The sequence below is a fragment of the Phyllobates terribilis genome, unplaced genomic scaffold (genome assembly GCF_046119375.1).
Source record: "Phyllobates terribilis strain yellow unplaced genomic scaffold, ASM4611937v1 Scaffold_76__1_contigs__length_6945272, whole genome shotgun sequence".
In the NCBI taxonomy this organism is placed as follows: domain Eukaryota; kingdom Metazoa; phylum Chordata; class Amphibia; order Anura; family Dendrobatidae; genus Phyllobates; species Phyllobates terribilis.
In genome coordinates, this window is record NW_027362836.1 from 6,722,729 (window position 1) to 6,744,229 (window position 21,501).

Consider the following 21,501-nt stretch of genomic DNA (forward strand, 5'->3'; position numbering starts at 1 on the left):
CCTTATGCAGCCTGATGTTACTAGGCCGTTTTTGGTTGAGGTTGATGCTTCCTCTGTGGGGGTTGGCGCAGTATTGTCTCAGGATAACGGGGATGGATTACATCCCTGTGCCTTTTTTTCAAAAAAAATTTTCGGAGACTGAATTGAATTACGATATTGGTAATCGGGAATTATTGGCTATTAAACTCGCATTTGAACACTGGCGCCACTTCTTGGAAGGTGCGGAATTTCCCGTTCAGGTTCTTACGGATCATAAAAATCTGATATATCTTGATGCTGCCAAGCGCCTGAATGCCCGTCAGGCTAGGTGGGCACTGTTTTTCTCGCGGTTTAATTTCTCCGTTACTTACATCCCTGGTACTAAGAATGTTAAGGCGGATGCCTTGTCTCGCAGTTTTTCTCCCATAGTCGGTGCTGAGAAAGAGGAAAACATTTTACAAGAAGGTGTTGTGATAGCTGCTTTAGACTCCGTTTTGGAAGATGAGATTCTTAAAGCTCAGGAGAATGCCCCATCTAACACTCCTCATGGGAGGTTGTTTGTGCCTGGGACCTTTAGGAGAGATTTGTTTGTTGAGTGTCACGAATCTCGGTTGGCAGGTCATCCCGGAATCTCTGAGACCAAGAGACTGGTGGGTCGCAGTTTTTGGTGGCCTGGATGGCAGAAGGAAGTCATTAAGTGGGTGCGCCAATGTACTATATGTGCTAGATCTAAGTCCTCACATACTCCTGCTGCGGGGTTACTTTGTCCTTTGGAGGTCCCCAGTGCTCCTTGGACACATTTGGCTATGGACTTTATAACTGACCTTCCCCCCTCTGAGGGTTTTACTGTCATCTGGGTGGTCGTGGACCGTTTTAGCAAGATGTGTCACTTGGTTCCCTTCGTCAAACTGCCCTGCGCTAAAACTCTCGCTAAGGCCTTTGTCAAGGAAATTGTCAGACTTCATGGCGTTCCTACTGACATTGTTTCTGATAGGGGTCCTCAGTTCGTGGCTCGTTTTTGGCGTGCCTTTTGTGACAGGTTGGGAATTCATTTGTCGTTTTCGTCCGGATATCATCCTGAATCTAATGGCCAGACAGAAAGGAAAAACCAGGATGTTGAGCAGTTCTTGCGTTGTTTTGTGGCAGACAATCAAGAGGGGTGGTCTGAGTTTCTGCCACTTGCCGAATTTGCTCTGAACAATCATACATCAATCATTTAATATATGGTCCCCAGATAGGGGACGTATCAGATATTAAACTGATAAGAACAGATACTACACTTGATCTTAGCCAAAAGGCCGAGAAGCGATAACCAGAATTGGTTTCAAACTACGGAGCCACCCAAGGATCCTGAAAAGTCCATTTGTGGAGATGAGCTCCTGGACTCCCGTTAAGAAGACATGTTGTCAACCTCTAGATCCCTTACATGCCTGCACTTTTCGGCTTGCTGCTGCTGCAATCCACGCGTTTTAGATCTGCATAACTCCACCTCTTTAAACACAGCACCTTCACCCCCTGCTGTTCCCACCCGCCTCAACACCGTTGGAAGGGAGGAGAACCAATTAAGGCGGGGGGTGGGGTGGAACGAGCAGCTGTCTACCCTTAGCAGGAGGGCTCCTGATTACATACCTCTCCTGCTGCTGCTGCTGCTGGCTGTCCAGCAGCAGACTGAAGGTGGCTGCTGCTGTGCACAGGTATATAAAGGCTCAGAGCCTATTATGACACGCGCAGCCAGCGTTCCATTGCCACATTCCATCTACTGCAGGCAGGATACCTGGCTGGCTGAATGTCGCTGAGAAGCTCACAGAGACCGCCATAAGCAACAGTTTAACAGAATGCCACAGACTAATCAACCAAACTTTTTGGGTTGGGTTCTCTTTTATAGTCTGCAGGCATTAAATGAAAGAAGTCAGTGTTCCAGCAGAAGGAGACAACATTTCAGAAAAGGCATTGTAGCAAACCAAAAAAGAAATTTTAAGCGCAGCAGAGTAACCAGCGCACATACCTGTTAGCTCAGGTGAGTTTAAAAGGCTGCTGTTGATAACAAGGGCATTTGCTAAATAGATGGTGTGTGTGCAACAATATACTGAAAGGTCAATTATATTGTGCAGCTTATCTCACCACCTGTAGTTATTTAGGTGAAAGCTCCAAAATGCTTGCCTAATATGTCTGTTTATCCAAAAGGAAGTAAAAAGGGAGAGCTAGAAAGATAGCATTGCATCACATTACATGGCAATGCAATGCACAGTTGCTGAAGTTGAACCAAAATGACCTTGTAATCTGGCTTCTGCAACTTTGAACATGAAAAATCCAATGAGGAGAAGAAAAGCAAAGCCAAAGAGTCCATCCCAAAATCCGACAAACAAGCAAAATGAACAAAAAACATTGAATTCAATTCTTTCTGATTTTAGAAACTGCATTAAAGAAGGGGTGCACCGGTCCTGGAGATACTGCAATACCAGGTCAATGCGTGGAGTGGACAGAGCAAGCTCTTTTTCCATCTCCCTGTTCTAAAAATCCATTTAATATATGGTCCCCAGATAGGGGACGTATCAGATATTAAACTGATAAGAACAGATTTTTTTTTTTTTTTTTTTCTTTTTTTTTTTTTTAGCCCGAATTCGTGTACAAAACCCGAGTGCGCTTAAAAAAGTGACAAGTGCCACAAAAAAAGTGCACTAGGATGCTGGTCTTCTTGAAACCCTCTCCAAAAGGAGAAGGGTCCCCCAAACCATTCCCCGTCCCTCCGAGCCAAAAGGCCACAGCGAGGAACAGGGACAAAAAGCCACCTCCAGCCGAAGCCAGAGGTGACCCAATCTTACCCCCAGCACCTGCCCGAGTTCTCACCCGAGCAAGGCACTGGGAGCCAAAGACTGTGCTCCCCTCCCGGAAGAGGGGAGCCAACAACGCTCTCCTCCCGAAAGAGGAGAGCCAGGGGGGTTCAGGGGGGAGCGGAACCTGATGGCCACACACTCCCCCCCTAGACCTGCCAAGAGAGGAACCCGTAAGGGAACCGCATCCCGACAAAATCCTAGTAGGACGTGACACACGTGAATAAGTGGACACACAGTGACAAAGAAATTAAATAAATAGTGAAGGTTTCACAGTATAATACTGCCCGGACCTTCGACCGGGAATTGAAAAATTCCCCATCCTAAGGCCAGAAGGCCCGGAATAAGGGTGTGTGCGAAGAAAGAAAATTTGAAGTGCTTGTGCAAATGTGCCATAAACTCAAGTGGGGTTCCCAATCCCAGTGAGTTAAAGCACCCCAGGGTCACCACTCCTGGGGCACTTCACACTTCGGGCTTTCGATCTTCCCCGGCCCAATGGCGTCGATCCTGGGGGGCCATGCTTTCCACCAGATGACTATATTAGCCACCTGGCGTACTAACAAGCGCCTAAACCCCAGTGTGCATAATGTATCAATCTACTAGGGCGGCCAACATCCAAAACCGCCTTTTCAAAAGATACTACACTTGATCTTAGCCAAAAGGCCGAGAAGCGATAACCAGAATTGGTTTCAAACTACGGAGCCACCCAAGGATCCTGAAAAGTCCATTTGTGGAGATGAGCTCCTGGACTCCCGTTAAGAAGACATGTTGTCAACCTCTAGATCCCTTACATGCCTGCACTTTTCGGCTTGCTGCTGCTGCAATCCACGCATTTTAGATCTGCATAACTCCACCTCTTTAAACACAGCACCTTCACCCCCTGCTGTTCCCACCCGCCTCAACACCGTTGGAAGGGAGGAGAACCAATTAAGGCGGGGGGTGGGGTGGAACGAGCAGCTGTCTACCCTTAGCAGGAGGGCTCCTGATTACATACCTCTCCTGCTGCTGCTGCTGCTGGCTGTCCAGCAGCAGACTGAAGGTGGCTGCTGCTGTGCACAGGTATATAAAGGCTCAGAGCCTATTATGACACGCGCAGCCAGCGTTCCATTGCCACATTCCATCTACTGCAGGCAGGATACCTGGCTGGCTGAATGTCGCTGAGAAGCTCACAGAGACCGCCATAAGCAACAGTTTAACAGAATGCCACAGACTAATCAACCAAACTTTTTGGGTTGGGTTCTCTTTTATAGTCTGCAGGCATTAAATGAAAGAAGTCAGTGTTCCAGCAGAAGGAGACAACGTTTCAGAAAAGGCATTGTAGCAAACCAAAAAATAAATTTTAAGCGCAGCAGAGTAACCAGCGCACATACCTGTTAGCTCAGGTGAGTTTAAAAGGCTGCTGTTGATAACAAGGGCATTTGCTAAATAGATGGTGTGTGTGCAACAATATACTGAAAGGTCAATTATATTGTGCAGCTTATCTCACCACCTGTAGTTATTTAGGTGAAAGCTCCAAAATGCTTGCCTAATATGTCTGTTTATCCAAAAGGAAGTAAAAAGGGAGAGCTAGAAAGATAGCATTGCATCACATTACATGGCAATGCAATGCACAGTTGCTGAAGTTGAACCAAAATGACCTTGTAATCTGGCTTCTGCAACTTTGAACATGAAAAATCCAATGAGGAGAAGAAAAGCAAAGCCAAAGAGTCCATCCCAAAATCCGACAAACAAGCAAAATGAACAAAAAACATTGAATTCAATTCTTTCTGATTTTAGAAACTGCATTAAAGAAGGGGTGCACCGGTCCTGGAGATACTGCAATACCAGGTCAATGCGTGGAGTGGACAGAGCAAGCTCTTTTTCCATCTCCCTGTTCTAAAAATCCATTTAATATATGGTCCCCAGATAGGGGACGTATCAGATATTAAACTGATAAGAACAGATTTTTTTGATTGAAGCTGCATCCAAGGCACTGAAAAATGTGACCGAAGTCACACCAAAACAGCGCACGAGGCGAGGATTCATGTGGACCCTTCCCGGAGGAGAGGGTCCCCAATAAACCATCCCCATCCCTCCGAGCCAGAAGGCCACAGCGAGGGTCAGGGATCTCCGATGCTCTCCCTAGCCGAAGCCGGAGAAGAGCCGTTTTCGTGCTCCCAGCTTCCATCTAGGCTGCCACCCTAGTGGAGCTGGAGCCTGTGTTGGTTTCTCAGCCCAAAGCTGACCGGACCTCCGACCGGGTTTATAAAAATTCCCCTTCCTAGCCCGGAGGCCAGGAATAGGGGGGGTTGCTCAGAAAGTATGATTGGCAAAGGTGCGGCGTGCTACGAAGCCAAGTCTTTCTGGGTTTCCCAGTCCCAGTAAGCTTGGACTCCCACCAGGGCGCCTACTCCTGGGGCACATTGCTCCAAAGCCCTCACACTTACCCAGCCTAGTGACTTCGATCCTGGAGGGCCATGTTTTCCATCAGATAACTCTATGAGCCACCTGGCGTACTAACAAGTGCACCAAACCAGTGTGTAATATGCATCAATTTACTAGGGCAGCCCAAGGACAAAACTGCCTTTTCAAAAGATACTACACTTGATCTTAGCCAAAAGGCCGAGAAGCGATAACCAGAATTGGTTTCAAACTACGGAGCCACCCAAGGATCCTGAAAAGTCCATTTGTGGAGATGAGCTCCTGGACTCCCGTTAAGAAGACATGTTGTCAACCTCTAGATCCCTTACATGCCTGCACTTTTCGGCTTGCTGCTGCTGCAATCCACGCGTTTTAGATCTGCATAACTCCACCTCTTTAAACACAGCACCTTCACCCCCTGCTGTTCCCACCCGCCTCAACACTGTTGGAAGGGAGGAGAACCAATTAAGGCGGGGGGTGGGGTGGAACGAGCAGCTGTCTACCCTTAGCAGGAGGGCTCCTGATTACATACCTCTCTTGCTGCTGCTGCTGCTGGCTGTCCAGCAGCAGACTGAAGGTGGCTGCTGCTGTGCACAGGTATATAAAGGCTCAGAGCCTATTATGACACGCGCAGCCAGCGTTCCATTGCCACATTCCATCTACTGCAGGCAGGATACCTGGCTGGCTGAATGTCGCTGAGAAGCTCACAGAGACCGCCATAAGCAACAGTTTAACAGAATGCCACAGACTAATCAACCAAACTTTTTGGGTTGGGTTCTCTTTTATAGTCTGCAGGCATTAAATGAAAGAAGTCAGTGTTCCAGCAGAAGGAGACAACGTTTCAGAAAAGGCATTGTAGCAAACCAAAAAAGAAATTTTAAGCGCAGCAGAGTAACCAGCGCACATACCTGTTAGCTCAGGTGAGTTTAAAAGGCTGCTGTTGATAACAAGGGCATTTGCTAAATAGATGGTGTGTGTGCAACAATATACTGAAAGGTCAATTATATTGTGCAGCTTATCTCACCACCTGTAGTTATTTAGGTGAAAGCTCCAAAATGCTTGCCTAATATGTCTGTTTATCCAAAAGGAAGTAAAAAGGGAGAGCTAGAAAGATAGCATTGCATCACATTACATGGCAATGCAATGCACAGTTGCTGAAGTTGAACCAAAATGAGCTTGTAATCTGGCTTCTGCAACTTTGAACATGAAAAATCCAATGAGGAGAAGAAAAGCAAAGCCAAAGAGTCCATCCCAAAATCCGACAAACAAGCAAAATGAACAAAAAACATTGAATTCAATTCTTTCTGATTTTAGAAACTGCATTAAAGAAGGGGTGCACCGGTCCTGGATATACTGCAATACCAGGTCAATGCGTGGAGTGGACAGAGCAAGCTCTTTTTCCATCTCCCTGTTCTAAAAATCCATTTAATATATGGTCCCCAGATAGGGGACGTATCAGATATTAAACTGATAAGAACAGATTTTTTTTTTTTAAAACCATTCAGGTTGTTGTAAACAACAGTATGAAAGTCCGCCAAAACCTTCAAATAGTTGCTCAACTATAACTCATCATCATGGTTAATCTTTATTCTTTTTATAAATTTATGTTTCCAAAATCAGAGTTAGTATATTTGTGCTATATTACTCTCATGAAGGTACATAAAATTACTGGTACTTTACCAGATGACGCCATTTCATGACCTTCCAAATGCCCTCAGCGTCCAATCCACCACCTCTACTCTTGTCCCATTTATATATAAGGTACAACCTAGATAGAATTAACCGAATACAGTCATTAATAGGTACAGTTTTTCTTTTGAACAAAGCCAGGTTTCTCACATCCCAAAGGCTTTCCATGACACACACCATTATTAACCACAAAATCCTTTCATTCACCTTTCCACATGCACCAATACCAAACATAGCCACTCTCCAGTTAATATAACTCACACCTGCTAATTCCTTACATAGACCACCCACACCTTTCCACACACTATATGCATAATCACAATCCCACATCACATGTCTCACAGTCTCACTCGCTCCACACCCTTCTCTTGGACATACATTCGTTCTGATCAAATCTCTTCTCTTTTGCACATCTCTCACAGGCAGTATATCATGCAAAGCCATCCACACCACATCCTTCTGTTTATTCGACATACCATGCGTACCCAATTTTTCCCATGCATCCGCCACTTCATTAAATCTTAAATCATTAATATTACATTCAATCTCATTTGCTCTCATTTTTCCCATCACCGCTTTTGGTTTCTCAAACTCACACATAGACACAGCCAGCAAATCATTCTTTCTAACAAACCTTTCAATCACCTCATACCACACAGGACATTTAAAAGCCACAGGCACACTTCCATCTTTTTTCACCCAGCATAACCCATACAACATCCATCCAGCCATATATCGCAACATATATGCACCTTTGTTCTTTTTACCCATTAGCACTACCACCGTTTTAATATAATTAAGGCTCAGGAATATTTCAATATCAGGAAAATTCAGACCACCATTCTGATATGTTTTGTATAAATATTCTCTCTTTAATTTTTCCATTTTACTCCCCCAAAAAAAAGTAAAAATTAATTTTTGTACTCTTTTTATTTTTTTGTATGGGGACGGAAAGACCCCAGCAACATAAAGTAATATTGGAAGTATTACTGCCTTAATTATAAGTACCTTTCCATTCAATGTCAACTCACGCATTCGCCAAAAATTCAGTTTCTTCTCTATCCGTAACCCACACTCATCCCAACTTTCAGTACCCTTCAGATCATCATTCAGCAATATACCCAAGACTTTAATCGACCCTTCCATACATGTCACACCATCCATCTTAATCCTACTATCACCAAAACACTTAAAACAACATTTATCCCAGTTTACCCTAAAAGCAGACGCACCACAGAAAAAATCCAATAATAACTTCACTCTACTCATAGACGCAATACTCTCACTCACAATCACCACATCATCCATATATCCCAGCACCTTGACATTCATTCCTTTACTCCCAGGTATTAGCATTCCTTTTATCGCTTTCTCTCTCCTAATCATACATAACAAAGGTTCAATCACACTAACAAACAAAACAGGGGAGAGAGGGCACCCCTGTCTAACACCTGATTTAATCAGGAATTTATCACACAACCAACCATTCACTAAAACTTCACTCGTCACATCATCATACAAACATCTCACACCATCTAGGAACTTCTTAGGGAAACCCATTTTTTCTAACACTTCAAACATAAACACATGCGACACTCTATCAAACGCCTTCTCAAAATCTAAAGCCAACAACATACACTTCTGCTTTCTATCTCTACAGTCTCCCAGCACATCTCTCAACAACAACAGATTATCACTTATACATCTCCCAGGCACAGCACACACTTGATCATCCTTGACAACCTTCCCAATCACTTCACGCATACGGTTTGCTAACATCTTGCTATACACCTTGTAGTCGGAATTTAGAAGCGTTATTGGCCTCCAATTCCCCAGTTTTTTCTTTTCACCTTTTTTATAGATTAACACAACCACACCTTCTTTCATAGATTCACACAGTTCTCCATTCTCCCACATATACTTACATACTTCCGTCAGATCCGCACCCATGCACTCCCACGCTTTCACATACAACTCTACTGGTATACCATCTTTACCTGGTGTTTTGTTTTTCTGAGCACTGAACACCACCTTTCTCACTTCATCCAGAATCACATCCTCACACAAGTTCTCACATTCATCATTATCCAATTTATCTTCCAAGCTACCTAACACTTCACCCATCAAACCAGAATCAATCCATTTATCCCCATACAGTCTACTATAGAAACCATTCACCTCCTCAATCACACCCTCTCCAGTTATACTCACATCATTCTCATCCAGTAATTCATCCATATCCATTTTTTTTCCATTCATTTTTTTGAAAAAGTATCTGGTACATTTTTCGTTTTTTTCCAGGTGTTCTATTTTGGTTCTGTACATTATTTCTTTCCCCTTTTTCTCAATCACACGTTTTAACTCATTCTTTGCTTCCACTAACAAATCACTCACATCAATCCCAGACATACTGCATTTTTTCAACCATTCAATCCTCATATTTAATTCTTTGAATTTATTTCTATATATGGCGGCTTTCTTGTAGCCCCATTTTCTGAAAAATTTTTGGATTTCTTGCTTCACCCAATCCCACCATTCTAACACACATGCAAACCTGTTTTTATAGTATCCCCACCTTTCATACTTCTTTTTAAACTCACTCATCACTCTTTCATCCTCTAGCAACCTCACATTCAGCTTCCATACACCCCTCCCATGCACAAAGCTCCCTTTCTGTCTGAACATACCCCTCAAACACTCGTGGTCCGAGAAGGGGACCGCACACTGCTTAAAACTAATGCACTCCAGATTTTTGGAGAAAAGCATCCTGTCAATACGTGATTCGATCCCCCCTCTGTCCGCCCTATATGTAGGTGGTGGATTGTCCGACCTTAAAGTAGCGGCATCTGAAAAAGAAAAATCTGAAATTAAATGGGATAATTTTTTCCCGGTTACATCACCGGTTTCATCCGTAACACAATTAAAGTCACCAACAAAAATGGTAGGAATCTTTCCTGGCAAAAATAACTGAACCTTTTCCAAGAGAGCAAGACGCTCCTCTTTTCCGGTAGGACTATAGATGTTAACTATTCTTACCCGCCACCCCCTATATTTCACTATGGCAATAATGCACCTCCCCACCTCCACCACTGTGTAGCTGTCCATGCTGCACTCTGCGTTCCCCAGCAGGATCCCCACACCATCGTTCTTATTTACATTAGACCCAGACCAGATGTGCTGTCCATGAGGCCAGTCCTGATCGTCCGGCACTTCTGATAATCCGCACTCCTGCAGGCAGTAAATGTCTGCTCCCAACGATCTGATATACCTGAGCACAGTACACCTGCGTCCTTTAGATTTCATCTGCCTCACATTTAAGGATAGGACATTAAGTGAAGCTTTGGAAGCCATATCAGAACTTTCTTATGGAGATTTCTACATGTCCCCCATTTCTGTATCAGCCTTGTCCTTCTGGGGGCTGGCAGCCGGACTGGTAACAGGTGAGGGCAGGAACCCCCTCTAAAAAATCGCAATCAGGGGAGAAAACCAAGTCTGGATAAGCCCGCTCACTCATGGGACTTTCACTGCCCTCATCTGCATAATGATAAGCGAGGCTGGGTTTCTTCACAGCATTCCCCCTGGTCTCTTCAGAGGACCTTGCTGCTGCTGTGAAATCCCCCTGCTCCTTTATTTCACACTTAGTGCCACTGGCACTGACACTCTGCTCCTCCTCATCATCTGCCTGCAGCTTGTCCCAGGAGACATGGGGCGTTCTGCTCAGTGCCTCCTCCACATCTCCTTCACCACAGGCAGACACAAGTACTGGGAGCTGCTCGCTGAGCTCCATGTCTAGCTCCGCCCCCTCTGACGTCACCGGCTCCGTAGCTCCGCCCCCCACTCTCACTGCAGATACAGAGGCTGCTGCTGGAGCGCTCTGAGTCACAGGGACGGCAGCACTCACAGGTGTGAGATTCAGCAGCTGATTGCCTGAGGGCAGCTGATTACCTGCAGCTGAGGAGGCAAGTAACTCTTCGCTGACAACGGAGTCAGCTCCATGAGGTCGGCTCTGCTGCAGAGCATTGCTACCAGGCATTACAGGGCTGGCAGAGGCAACCTGGGCATACAGCCTGGCTCCACCAGTGCGTGCCCTGCAATCCCTGTACACATGTCCAGACTCCCCACAGCCATTACATACAACAGGGTTGGGGCAGTCCTTTGCACGGTGCCCAGGTAGATTACATTTTCTGCAGAGCATTGCTTCAGGGCAGTTCTCCTGCATGTGGCCATAGGAGTTACATTTGCGGCAGTAAAAGGGGGCTTCAGGGAAAAATAAATATCCATTATTCCTGCCAATGCTGAAATTTAAAGGGGGATAGTGGAAACCCCCAGGGCCCTGAGGGTCTATCCCAAAACGGACAAAGAACTTGTGCTTCCCAGTCCACAGTCCAGACTCCATGCTAACTACTCTGTGGGCATACTGTACATAGGAACAATGTCTTTTAAGGAAATCCGCTATTTCTTCCAGGGGAACAAAGGGATTATGCATGAAAACCACTAAGGGTATGTCCCCTCTGGAATAAAGGACTGTGAAAGTAAGTCCTGAAAGCAAGTCATTGTCAGCATTTTCCCTGAGGGCTCTGTACAGGTTCTGGCATGCACCAACAGAAGAAAAAACAAGCACATACCGTCCCTCTCTCCTGAATTCCTGCAGGCATACGATCTCCTCCTTCTTTACCAGTGAAAAATGCATTCTCTTCTCCTGCGCGACCTCGATCCTGAAACCATTACGGACCCGGGCATCCCCGGTCCCTGCGAAGTGGACAACTACTCCCATCCTTTCCAGGTTCGCCTTCTCTCTCCACCACTCCTTTTAGTACAGCATAGCTGTACTAGCCTTTAAATGACCAGACCAGGCATACTGCACTTGATCTTAGCCAAAAGGCCGAGAAGCGATAACCAGAATTGGTTTCAAACTACGGAGCCACCCAAGGATCCTGAAAAGTCCATTTGTGGAGATGAGCTCCTGGACTCCCGTTAAGAAGACATGTTGTCAACCTCTAGATCCCTTACATGCCTGCACTTTTCGGCTTGCTGCTGCTGCAATCCACGCGTTTTAGATCTGCATAACTCCACCTCTTTAAACACAGCACCTTCACCCCCTGCTGTTCCCACCCGCCTCAACACCGTTGGAAGGGAGGAGAACCAATTAAGGCGGGGGGTGGGGTGGAACGAGCAGCTGTCTACCCTTAGCAGGAGGGCTCCTGATTACATACCTCTCCTGCTGCTGCTGCTGCTGGCTGTCCAGCAGCAGACTGAAGGTGGCTGCTGCTGTGCACAGGTATATAAAGGCTCAGAGCCTATTATGACACGCGCAGCCAGCGTTCCATTGCCACATTCCATCTACTGCAGGCAGGATACCTGGCTGGCTGAATGTCGCTGAGAAGCTCACAGAGACCGCCATAAGCAACAGTTTAACAGAATGCCACAGACTAATCAACCAAACTTTTTGGGTTGGGTTCTCTTTTATAGTCTGCAGGCATTAAATGAAAGAAGTCAGTGTTCCAGCAGAAGGAGACAACGTTTCAGAAAAGGCATTGTAGCAAACCAAAAAAGAAATTTTAAGCGCAGCAGAGTAACCAGCGCACATACCTGTTAGCTCAGGTGAGTTTAAAAGGCTGCTGTTGATAACAAGGGCATTTGCTAAATAGATGGTGTGTGTGCAACAATATACTGAAAGGTCAATTATATTGTGCAGCTTATCTCACCACCTGTAGTTATTTAGGTGAAAGCTCCAAAATGCTTGCCTAATATGTCTGTTTATCCAAAAGGAAGTAAAAAGGGAGAGCTAGAAAGATAGCATTGCATCACATTACATGGCAATGCAATGCACAGTTGCTGAAGTTGAACCAAAATGAGCTTGTAATCTGGCTTCTGCAACTTTGAACATGAAAAATCCAATGAGGAGAAGAAAAGCAAAGCCAAAGAGTCCATCCCAAAATCCGACAAACAAGCAAAATGAACAAAAAACATTGAATTCAATTCTTTCTGATTTTAGAAACTGCATTAAAGAAGGGGTGCACCGGTCCTGGAGATACTGCAATACCAGGTCAATGCGTGGAGTGGACAGAGCAAGCTCTTTTTCCATCTCCCTGTTCTAAAAATCCATTTAATATATGGTCCCCAGATAGGGGACGTATCAGATATTAAACTGATAAGAACAGATTTTTTTTCCGAAAGCCCGAATTCGTGTACAAAACCCGAGTGCGCTTAAAAAAGTGACAAGTGCCACAAAAAAAGTGCACTAGGATGCTGGTCTTCTTGAAACCCTCTCCAAAAGGAGAAGGGTCCCCCAAACCATTCCCCGTCCCTCCGAGCCAAAAGGCCACAGCGAGGAACAGGGACAAAAAGCCACCTCCAGCCGAAGCCAGAGGCGACCCAATCTTACCCCCAGCACCTGCCCGAGTTCTCACCCGAGCAAGGCACTGGGAGCCAAAGACTGTGCTCCCCTCCCGGAAGAGGGGAGCCAACAACGCTCTCCTCCCGAAAGAGGAGAGCCAGGGGGGTTCAGGGGGGAGCGGAACCTGATGGCCACACACTCCCCCCCTAGACCTGCCAAGAGAGGAACCCATAAGGGAACCGCATCCCGACAAAATCCTAGTAGGACGTGACACACGTGAATAAGTGGACACACAGTGACAAAGAAATTAAATAAATAGTGAAGGTTTCACAGTATAATACTGCCCGGACCTTCGACCGGGAATTGAAAAATTCCCCATCCTAAGGCCAGAAGGCCCGGAATAAGGGTGTGTGCGAAGAAAGAAAATTTGAAGTGCTTGTGCAAATGTGCCATAAACTCAAGTGGGGTTCCCAATCCCAGTGAGTTAAGGCACCCCAGGGTCACCACTCCTGGGGCACTTCACACTTCGGGCTTTCGATCTTTCCCGGCCCAATGGCGTCGATCCTGGGGGGCCATGCTTTCCACCAGATGACTATATTAGCCACCTGGCGTACTAACAAGCGCCTAAACCCCAGTGTGCATAATGTATCAATCTACTAGGGTGGCCAACATCCAAAACCGCCTTTTCGAAAGATACTACACTTGATCTTAGCCAAAAGGCCGAGAAGCGATAACCAGAATTGGTTTCAAACTACGGAGCCACCCAAGGATCCTGAAAAGTCCATTTGTGGAGATGAGCTCCTGGACTCCCGTTAAGAAGACATGTTGTCAACCTCTAGATCCCTTACATGCCTGCACTTTTCGGCTTGCTGCTGCTGCAATCCACGCGTTTTAGATCTGCATAACTCCACCTCTTTAAACACAGCACCTTCACCCCCTGCTGTTCCCACCCGCCTCAACACCGTTGGAAGGGAGGAGAACCAATTAAGGCGGGGGGTGGGGTGGAACGAGCAGCTGTCTACCCTTAGCAGGAGGGCTCCTGATTACATACCTCTCCTGCTGCTGCTGCTGCTGCTGGCTGTCCAGCAGCAGACTGAAGGTGGCTGCTGCTGTGCACAGGTATATAAAGGCTCAGAGCCTATTATGACACGCGCAGCCAGCGTTCCATTGCCACATTCCATCTACTGCAGGCAGGATACCTGGCTGGCTGAATGTCGCTGAGAAGCTCACAGAGACCGCCATAAGCAACAGTTTAACAGAATGCCACAGACTAATCAACCAAACTTTTTGGGTTGGGTTCTCTTTTATAGTCTGCAGGCATTAAATGAAAGAAGTCAGTGTTCCAGCAGAAGGAGACAACGTTTCAGAAAAGGCATTGTAGCAAACCAAAAAAGAAATTTTAAGCGCAGCAGAGTAACCAGCGCACATACCTGTTAGCTCAGGTGAGTTTAAAAGGCTGCTGTTGATAACAAGGGCATTTGCTAAATAGATGGTGTGTGTGCAACAATATACTGAAAGGTCAATTATATTGTGCAGCTTATCTCACCACCTGTAGTTATTTAGGTGAAAGCTCCAAAATGCTTGCCTAATATGTCTGTTTATCCAAAAGGAAGTAAAAAGGGAGAGCTAGAAAGATAGCATTGCATCACATTACATGGCAATGCAATGCACAGTTGCTGAAGTTGAACCAAAATGAGCTTGTAATCTGGCTTCTGCAACTTTGAACATGAAAAATCCAATGAGGAGAAGAAAAGCAAAGCCAAAGAGTCCATCCCAAAATCCGACAAACAAGCAAAATGAACAAAAAACATTGAATTCAATTCTTTCTGATTTTAGAAACTGCATTAAAGAAGGGGTGCACCGGTCCTGGAGATACTGCAATACCAGGTCAATGCGTGGAGTGGACAGAGCAAGCTCTTTTTCCATCTCCCTGTTCTAAAAATCCATTTAATATATGGTCCCCAGATAGGGGACGTATCAGATATTAAACTGATAAGAACAGATACTACACTTGATCTTAGCCAAAAGGCCGAGAAGCGATAACCAGAATTGGTTTCAAACTACGGAGCCACCCAAGGATCCTGAAAAGTCCATTTGTGGAGATGAGCTCCTGGACTCCCGTTAAGAAGACATGTTGTCAACCTCTAGATCCCTTACATGCCTGCACTTTTCGGCTTGCTGCTGCTGCTATCCACGCGTTTTAGATCTGCATAACTCCACCTCTTCAAACACAGCACCTTCACCCCCTGCTGTTCCCACCCGCCTCAACACCGTTGGAAGGGAGGAGAACCAATTAAGGTGGGGGGTGGGGTGGAACGAGCAGCTGTCTACCCTTAGCAGGAGGGCTCCTGATTACATACCTCTCCTGCTGCTGCTGCTGCTGGCTGTCCAGCAGCAGACTGAAGGTGGCTGCTGCTGTGCACAGGTATATAAAGGCTCAGAGCCTATTATGACACGCGCAGCCAGCGTTCCATTGCCACATTCCATCTACTGCAGGCAGGATACCTGGCTGGCTGAATGTCGCTGAGAAGCTCACAGAGACCGCCATAAGCAACAGTTTAACAGAATGCCACAGACTAATCAACCAAACTTTTTGGGTTGGGTTCTCTTTTATAGTCTGCAGGCATTAAATGAAAGAAGTCAGTGTTCCAGCAGAAGGAGACAACGTTTCAGAAAAGGCATTGTAGCAAACCAAAAAAGAAATTTTAAGCGCAGCAGAGTAACCAGCGCACATACCTGTTAGCTCAGGTGAGTTTAAAAGGCTGCTGTTGATAACAAGGGCATTTGCTAAATAGATGGTGTGTGTGCAACAATATACTGAAAGGTCAATTATATTGTGCAGCTTATTTCACCACCTGTAGTTATTTAGGTGAAAGCTCCAAAATGCTTGCCTAATATATCTGTTTATCCAAAAGGAAGTAAAAAGGGAGAGCTAGAAAGATAGCATTGCATCACATTACATGGCAATGCAATGCACAGTTGCTGAAGTTGAACCAAAATGAGCTTGTAATCTGGCTTCTGCAACTTTGAACATGAAAAATCCAATGAGGAGAAGAAAAGCAAAGCCAAAGAGTCCATCCCAAAATCCGACAAACAAGCAAAATGAACAAAAAACATTGAATTCAATTCTTTCTGATTTTAGAAACTGCATTAAAGAAGGGGTGCACCGGTCCTGGAGATACTGCAATACCAGGTCAATGCGTGGAGTGGACAGAGCAAGCTCTTTTTCCATCTCCCTGTTCTAAAAATCCATTTAATATATGGTCCCCAGATAGGGGACGTATCAGATATTAAACTGATAAGAACAGATTTTTTTTCCGAAAGCCCGAATTCGTGTACAAAACCCGAGTGCGCTTAAAAAAGTGACAAGTGCCACAAAAAAAGTGCACTAGGATGCTGGTCTTCTTGAAACCCTCTCCAAAAGGAGAAGGGTCCCCCAAACCATTCCCCGTCCCTCCGAGCCAAAAGGCCACAGCGAGGAACAGGGACAAAAAGCCACCTCCAGCCGAAGCCAGAGGCGACCCAATCTTACCCCCAGCACCTGCCCGAGTTCTCACCCGAGCAAGGCACTGGGAGCCAAAGACTGTGCTCCCCTCCCGGAAGAGGGGAGCCAACAACGCTCTCCTCCCGAAAGAGGAGAGCCAGGGGGGTTCAGGGGGGAGCGGAACCTGATGGCCACACACTCCCCCCCTAGACCTGCCAAGAGAGGAACCCATAAGGGAACCGCATCCCGACAAAATCCTAGTAGGACGTGACACACGTGAATAAGTGGACACACAGTGACAAAGAAATTAAATAAATAGTGAAGGTTTCACAGTATAATACTGCCCGGACCTTCGACCGGGAATTGAAAAATTCCCCATCCTAAGGCCAGAAGGCCCGGAATAAGGGTGTGTGCGAAGAAAGAAAATTTGAAGTGCTTGTGCAAATGTGCCATAAACTCAAGTGGGGTTCCCAATCCCAGTGAGTTAAGGCACCCCAGGGTCACCACTCCTGGGGCACTTCACACTTCGGGCTTTCGATCTTTCCCGGCCCAATGGCGTCGATCCTGGGGGGCCATGCTTTCCACCAGATGACTATATTAGTCACCTGGCGTACTAACAAGCGCCTAAACCCCAGTGTGCATAATGTATCAATCTACTAGGGCGGCCAACATCCAAAACCGCCTTTTCGAAAGATACTACACTTGATCTTAGCCAAAAGGCCGAGAAGCGATAACCAGAATTGGTTTCAAACTACGGAGCCACCCAAGGATCCTGAAAAGTCCATTTGTGGAGATGAGCTCCTGGACTCCCGTTAAGAAGACATGTTGTCAACCTCTAGATCCCTTACATGCCTGCACTTTTCGGCTTGCTGCTGCTGCAATCCACGCGTTTTAGATCTGCATAACTCCACCTCTTTAAACACAGCACCTTCACCCCCTGCTGTTCCCACCCGCCTCAACACCGTTGGAAGGGAGGAGAACCAATTAAGGCGGGGGGTGGGGTGGAACGAGCAGCTGTCTACCCTTAGCAGGAGGGCTCCTGATTACATACCTCTCCTGCTGCTGCTGCTGCTGCTGGCTGTCCAGCAGCAGACTGAAGGTGGCTGCTGCTGTGCACAGGTATATAAAGGCTCAGAGCCTATTATGACACGCGCAGCCAGCGTTCCATTGCCACATTCCATCTACTGCAGGCAGGATACCTGGCTGGCTGAATGTCGCTGAGAAGCTCACAGAGACCGCCATAAGCAACAGTTTAACAGAATGCCACAGACTAATCAACCAAACTTTTTGGGTTGGGTTCTCTTTTATAGTCTGCAGGCATTAAATGAAAGAAGTCAGTGTTCCAGCAGAAGGAGACAACGTTTCAGAAAAGGCATTGTAGCAAACCAAAAAAGAAATTTTAAGCGCAGCAGAGTAACCAGCGCACATACCTGTTAGCTCAGGTGAGTTTAAAAGGCTGCTGTTGATAACAAGGGCATTTGCTAAATAGATGGTGTGTGTGCAACAATATACTGAAAGGTCAATTATATTGTGCAGCTTATCTCACCACCTGTAGTTATTTAGGTGAAAGCTCCAAAATGCTTGCCTAATATGTCTGTTTATCCAAAAGGAAGTAAAAAGGGAGAGCTAGAAAGATAGCATTGCATCACATTACATGGCAATGCAATGCACAGTTGCTGAAGTTGAACCAAAATGAGCTTGTAATCTGGCTTCTGCAACTTTGAACATGAAAAATCCAATGAGGAGAAGAAAAGCAAAGCCAAAGAGTCCATCCCAAAATCCGACAAACAAGCAAAATGAACAAAAAACATTGAATTCAATTCTTTCTGATTTTAGAAACTGCATTAAAGAAGGGGTGCACCGGTCCTGGAGATACTGCAATACCAGGTCAATGCGTGGAGTGGACAGAGCAAGCTCTTTTTCCATCTCCCTGTTCTAAAAATCCATTTAATATATGGTCCCCAGATAGGGGACGTATCAGATATTAAACTGATAAGAACAGATTTTTTTTTTTTTTTTTTTTTTGATTGAATATATCTTTTATTAGCACAAAAAATAAGTTAACAGACAGTGTACAGTGCCGCAGCCCAGTACACACAGAATTCTACATCATATTTACATAGCATGAGGATACGACGCACTAACTAGACACATCACACCCCTATGCTACACAAAACACTCAATCTGAAAGAAAAAGCATATCAATCAATACAGTACGACGAACCGTGATAAGGGATAGGAATTGGGAAAAAGGGGATGGGGAGGGGAAAATCACAGGCCCGAAGCTTTATTGAAAGACAAGACACATAAGGGGAGAGGGGGAGGAGGGGTTTAGTCCTCATCCTCGTCCTCCGGACCGTCCATGATGGAATAGTCTCTGAGCAGGCTGTGGATCAGCCTGCGGCAGTCCTGGATGGACATCCTCTCCCTCCTCAAGATGAGCCGGTTCCTGGCGACCCAAAGGGCATCCTTGAAGCAGTTCATAAGGCGCCAAGCCTCCTGGATGGCTCCGACGGTATGAACCCCAGGGAAGAGTCCATAAAGCACAGAATGGTGCGATAGGCTCGCCCTGGGGACAGAGTTCCTCAGGTCGTCCTCAAGTGCAGTCAATAGGCGCTGTGCAAATCCGCAGTCCCAAAAAGTGTGCAAAGATGTTTCCTCCACGAAGGGGCACCTTGGGCAGTACCGGGTCTTGCACAGGTTCCGGGCATGCATGAATGACCGGACGGGCAGTCCGCCCTGAATCGCCATCCACGACAAGTCCTTGTGCCCGTTGGTCAGCCTGTCAGACGACACATTTGTCCACACAGTCTCCAGCGTGTCCTGGTGAAGTCCTGTGATGTTCTCCACGTCATCCTTGGCTCTGATTAGCTTGTGGATAGTTTTGGGCTTCCACAAGTCGGGCTTGAGTCCCTCCAGTTGATGCTCCCCCACAAATCGAACGACGTCTCCGTAGAACCATGGCGTCGTCCAGTTGTAGGGGAAGGAGCTGTCCCACTTGTCCCAGCCGAGTCGCCTCCAAAGAGGAAGCAGGAAGAAGCGAGACATGGACCTGCCCGCGGAGCCATTCTTGACTTGCAAAGTCCGGCGGACACAATCACACACAAAAGAGGATCGCAGGAGGGTGGGGATATCTGGAACGCCCTTCCCACCCTTGCGAGGCTCCTTGTACATGACGGCCCGCCTGACTCTGTCCATCTTGGATCCCCAGACAAAGTGAAACACTGTCCTGGTAATGGCCCTGCACACAGTGACGTGTGGGGGCCAGGCCTGCGCCGTGTACTGCAAGACGGGCAGGACCTCATTACGCAGGACGAGTGCCTTACCCTCACAAGTGAGGTGTCTGAGGCTCCAGAGTCCGATCCGTTGCTTCACCTTGGCCAAGCGTTCTTGCCAGGACTTGAGGGCCGCTCCTTCCTTCCCGAACCAGACTCCCAGCACCTTGAGGAAATCCGGTTGAATGTTGAAGGGGAAGGGGGCGGAGGAGGCCGGCTGCCAATCCCCGAAGAGCATGGCTTCCGACTTCCTGCAGTTGACTTTGGCCCCTGAAGCCCGGCCGAACCTCTCACACGTCTGGACGAGGGCGTCGACTGAACCACGATCAGCGCAGAAGACGGTGACGTCGTCCATGTAGAGCGAGCACTTGACCTCGTGTCGTCCCGGACCCGGTGCGGTGATCCCTCTGATCTCTCCATTCTGCCGGATAGCCTCTGCGAAGAGTTCTATAACACAAACAAAAAGAAGAGGTGATAGAGGGCAGCCTTGTCTGACCCCAGAGAGGACAGGGAAGGGGTCAGTCTTCCAGCCGTTCACCAACACCGAGCTGTGGATATCAAAATACATCAGACGGACATACGAACAAAACATGTTACCCAAACCTAACCGGTGCAGAGCTCGGCCCATGAACTCGTGGGAAACCCGGTCGAAGGCCTTCTCCTGATCCAAGGAGACCAGGGCCGCGTGTGCGCGGCGGACCTTGATGTACTCGACCGTGTCCCGCACGAGAGCGAGGCTGTCTGCGATGCGACGTCCAGGGATGCCGCAGGTCTGGTCCGGGTGGATGATCCGTCCGATGACCGTCTTAAGTCGTGTCGCCATCGTCTTGGCCAGGATCTTGTAGTCCACGTTGAGCAGAGTGATGGGACGCCAATTCCTCAGGTCGCACCTCTCTCCCTTCCGCTTGTACAGGATCGTGACCATTCCTTCCCTCAAAGATGGAGGCATTCTACCCTCCACCACCATCTCCTCGTACAGGTCCAACAGGTCCGGACAGATGAGGTCTCCCAGCGCTACATAGAGCTCCGCTGGAAGACCATCACTGCCCGGGGTCCTGCCGGTCCTAAAGGATTTAGCGGCAGAGAGCAATTCGCCCACCATCAGAGGTTTGTCCAAGGCTGCCGTGCCTGCAGGATCAAGATGGTTAGTGATACCTGACAGGAACTTATCAGCAGCGTCGGGGTCGGTAGTCTTGTGGGAGTAGAGTTCGCTGTAGAAGTCGCTGACGACCCTCATCACGTCCTCCTTCCCACGTCGCATGTTTCCGCTCTCGTCTCGCAGCTCGTTCAGGGGCGTGTGACCGGCATGAAGTTTCCTGAAAAAGAATGAGTTACATTTCTCACCCTTCTCCAGATTCTCCACTTTGGAACGGAAGACGATTCGCTTGGACTCCTTCTCAAAGTGCCTTTTCAGGCTCTTCTTGGTCTCCTCCAGCTCCTCCCTCACGTCCCAGCCGCAGTGAAGAAGGTCCTGCAGCGACCGCAGCTCGCGCTGCAGCCCTCTGA

The 21,501-nt window shown here is 47.1% G+C and overlaps 4 non-coding genes and 8 pseudogenes across 4 annotated transcripts; all 12 read right to left on the bottom strand.

Moving 5' to 3' along the window:
• Nucleotides 1–1,097: 1,097 nt before the first annotated feature.
• On the bottom strand, nucleotides 1,098–1,289 carry LOC141196916 (U2 spliceosomal RNA). The gene has a single exon (XR_012269302.1). It is a non-coding gene; the product is annotated as a U2 spliceosomal RNA (small nuclear RNA).
• Nucleotides 1,290–2,404: 1,115 nt separating this feature from the next.
• Nucleotides 2,405–2,633, bottom strand: LOC141196926 (U2 spliceosomal RNA; annotated as a pseudogene).
• A 760-nt stretch (nucleotides 2,634–3,393) lies between these two features.
• On the bottom strand, nucleotides 3,394–3,485 carry LOC141196946 (U2 spliceosomal RNA; annotated as a pseudogene).
• Nucleotides 3,486–4,600: 1,115 nt separating this feature from the next.
• Nucleotides 4,601–4,783, bottom strand: LOC141196895 (U2 spliceosomal RNA). Its single transcript, XR_012269285.1, has one exon. It is a non-coding gene; the product is annotated as a U2 spliceosomal RNA (small nuclear RNA).
• Nucleotides 4,784–5,307: 524 nt separating this feature from the next.
• LOC141196941 (U2 spliceosomal RNA) lies at nucleotides 5,308–5,423 on the bottom strand (annotated as a pseudogene).
• A 1,115-nt stretch (nucleotides 5,424–6,538) lies between these two features.
• LOC141196909 (U2 spliceosomal RNA) lies at nucleotides 6,539–6,733 on the bottom strand. The gene has a single exon (XR_012269297.1). It is a non-coding gene; the product is annotated as a U2 spliceosomal RNA (small nuclear RNA).
• Nucleotides 6,734–12,908: 6,175 nt separating this feature from the next.
• On the bottom strand, nucleotides 12,909–13,087 carry LOC141196921 (U2 spliceosomal RNA; annotated as a pseudogene).
• An 805-nt stretch (nucleotides 13,088–13,892) lies between these two features.
• Nucleotides 13,893–13,968, bottom strand: LOC141196949 (U2 spliceosomal RNA; annotated as a pseudogene).
• Nucleotides 13,969–15,086: 1,118 nt separating this feature from the next.
• Nucleotides 15,087–15,277, bottom strand: LOC141196981 (U2 spliceosomal RNA). Its single transcript, XR_012269334.1, has one exon. It is a non-coding gene; the product is annotated as a U2 spliceosomal RNA (small nuclear RNA).
• A 1,115-nt stretch (nucleotides 15,278–16,392) lies between these two features.
• LOC141196923 (U2 spliceosomal RNA) lies at nucleotides 16,393–16,571 on the bottom strand (annotated as a pseudogene).
• Nucleotides 16,572–17,360: 789 nt separating this feature from the next.
• On the bottom strand, nucleotides 17,361–17,452 carry LOC141196952 (U2 spliceosomal RNA; annotated as a pseudogene).
• A 1,118-nt stretch (nucleotides 17,453–18,570) lies between these two features.
• LOC141196907 (U2 spliceosomal RNA) lies at nucleotides 18,571–18,779 on the bottom strand (annotated as a pseudogene).
• Nucleotides 18,780–21,501: the final 2,722 nt, after the last annotated feature.